This window comes from Galeopterus variegatus, unplaced genomic scaffold (assembly GCF_000696425.1).
Source record: "Galeopterus variegatus unplaced genomic scaffold, G_variegatus-3.0.2 Scaffold6711, whole genome shotgun sequence".
Taxonomy (NCBI): Eukaryota; Metazoa; Chordata; class Mammalia; order Dermoptera; family Cynocephalidae; genus Galeopterus; species Galeopterus variegatus.
The window spans coordinates 104,001-107,176 of NW_007732822.1; positions in this window are offsets into that span (position 1 = coordinate 104,001).

The following is a 3,176-nucleotide window of genomic DNA, read 5'->3' on the forward strand; positions in this document are numbered from 1 at the left end:
TTGTAGAGGCTTCTCGATGGGTGTGTCACCAGGAGTTATTAAGGGTAAAGAAAAGCTAACATGCATTATAACTTTTTGGCTGCTAAGGGCTATTGAGGAAGAATGGAGCATCTTTCCCCCCAAAGGAAGAGAACTACATTGCTTTGTTGAAATGTTCTGAATACTAAAATAAATAAACAAATAAAACCTAATTAAACTTGAAATTGGCAAGGGTTGAAGTGGTCTTGGCAGGTCCTTGCCTCTGATTCCCTGCACTTTCCGGAGATCCACACCTCACATGCCCTTGACTTTTTAGATGAGATGCGAAATGCTTGGGGAAAAGGGCCCTAAATGCCAAGGCCTTGAGAACAGGAGCAACTGGTCACTCAAGCCTCTGTTCAAAATCCAAGAAAGGAGGAAGCAATTTTCATAGGCTTGAGTAGTACAAATGTTATTGGATAATGCACTGTGGTGTATTTAAAAGAATATCTTAATTGTCTTCATGGCTTAGGTTATCATTATGGCAATAAATTTGATGATGCTCCTCTAAACTTAATTCTCTGAATTTCCTCTTATTTGAAAGAGAAAATTATTCCTCTAGTGGTGCTGACAACATTCCTCCCTCCTACTATCCTGCATTAGGATAGTAGGCTAAATCTTTTCCCTATTAAAACCCCAGATCCTCAGATTTTTCCTTATCAATATCTAAGCTCCATTCTCTCCAGAAGGAAAAAAATAAAATAAAATAATTTAAAAAGCATTGTGCCTGGAGTTGTTAAAGCATTAACTTTAACAACAAAAAATTAAAAGCAAGCTGAAAGTTAAACAGTAGGAAGATGATTATTTAAATTATGATGCATTGTACTTATGGAATATTATATGACCAAATTTTTATTACAAACTGTATAAAAAAACAAAAATTATTATTTGGGTAAGAAGCAATGTGTACAATTTTTATTTTTTTGAGAAAACTCACTCATAAACCACTAACCCTCTCCATCTGGAAACTAAAAACCATTTTATAAATAATTTATGGATTTAAAAGAAAACCAAAGTAGAAATTATATAACATTTTCAACTGAATGACCATAGAAATGACATATATAAATCTTCTTAATAATTAAAAAGATTAAAAATAAATGACTGTTCAACTCAAGAAACTGCCAGAAGGAAAATAAAATAAATCCAAATAAAGTGGAAGGAGGTAAATATAAAAGAGAAATAACAAAATAAAATACAATAGTCAAAAGTGATAACAAATACAAAAAAAAAAATTGTTCTTTAAAAAAATAAAAGAGAAATAACAAAATAAAATACAATAGTCAAAAGTGATAACAAATACAAAAAAAAAATGTTCTTTAAAAATCTAGCAAAGTAGGCAAACCCCTGGAAAAATTAATCAAGAGCAGAAAGTAATAGTAACATTAGCAAAGAAAAAAGAGAAATGACTGTAGAGAGTAGAAATATGAGATTATTTTGAATTTACTTAATAAAAATTTGGAAGTCTAACTAAAATGAAAAAAATTAGGGATATATAAATTAATAAAAATTGTCTTGAATGGACCAATTTCTGTAAAAGAAAGTAAAATGGTGCTAAGATATTATTCCCTTGCAAAGAGATCAGACAAAGGTGATTTTATAGGAGAGGTCTTCCAAACCATCAGGGAACAGATAATCCCTATCTTTTAAAATCTGTTTTGGAATATTAAAAATGATGGTAAGGCATGTAACTAACTTCTTGAGGTTGGCATTTTTTTCATACAAGACCAGACAAAAACTTCACTGAAAATATCAGCCAGTGGATAATTTCATCTAGGGAGCTAAATATAAAATTGTACATGTTAAATTAATGCAGCAGCTTATTACAAGAATAATGCATCATGATCAATTTTGACTTATCTTTGGAATGCAAAGATAGTTTAATATCAGAAAATTTAGCAGTGTAAAACATTATAATTATTAACAGATTTGGGGTTAAAATTCATGTTGAAGTGTAGAGTTTGCCCTGAAATAAGTGAAAGTTTCCCACTATTGTCCTGGAGCAAAAATGGAAATGAACTTCTATTTTCTGGGGCCAAAAGAGAATTGGGCTCACACTTTACAGTGTAGAGATAACCGGAAATCCTGTTGGTGGGAGGGGATCTGACTCCTGCTATGTAAAGACTGCCAGTGTAACACAAGAGCACTGAATTTTGCTTTCACTATGGTAGTCCTAAGAAGAGACACAACTCAAAGCAGTTATGAGGTATTTGGTGTATTGTCTTTTTTCTCAAGCCTTCAGCAAGTCTTGTTAATATTCTCCCTTTGGTCTGAATTATATTATGAGAAACTTTGAGATCTTTGCTCCTTCTCTATGGTCAGAGTGGGGCCCAGCAAACACCCATCATTCTATGAAGGTCAGAGGCAGTGGCCACAGCATGACATTGAGACAAAAAGTTGGAGTGGGATAAATTGAGGGGGATATTTTGAGAATGATGATTATAATAAATAGATCAGTGGGGAATTATAACGTACCAATTTATGTAGACAAAAGAATTTTATACTTCAGCATAGTTTGAAAAGTCCGAGAGATATAACTTTAATTTCTCATTTTCTCCAAAGCCCTAATATAGGCGTTGGTGTTTTATTTTCTAGAATTTCTCTTTTTTGCCATTTATTTTGAATTTTTTTATCAGTTTCATTTAGTAGAATTACAATCTGATAATATCTACCATCTATTGAGTTTCAGACTCAATAAATAATATTCAGTATTGCATTTAATTCTCACACTATAGATAAGTATTACTTTCTACATATTAGAGCTGAGGACACTGAAGTTAGAATAAAGGGACTTGCCAAGCTAAGTAGGAGAGCCATGTTTTGAACCATTGTTTATCTGGATCTGAAATCTATGTCCTTAGTCACTAAGTTATATTGCCTGTCCCCTATCTGTTTGATGTTAAAAATTACCAACAACAGCTTTCTCATTCACCACTACTTTCATCTCTCCTTAACAATGCTTGATTATTATCAGACTTTAAAATTTTTGTCTACAGGAGGTCTGTGAAATGGGCATAATTTTAATTAGCATTTATCTGTTGTATCAACTGATGTTTAATTCAGAAAAGACTTTCTAGGTGTATTGATTAAAAAGACTTTTAAGACAGAAATTGGGAGCTTACAAAATTATTGGAAGAGTTAGGAGCAGCCTTTGACTT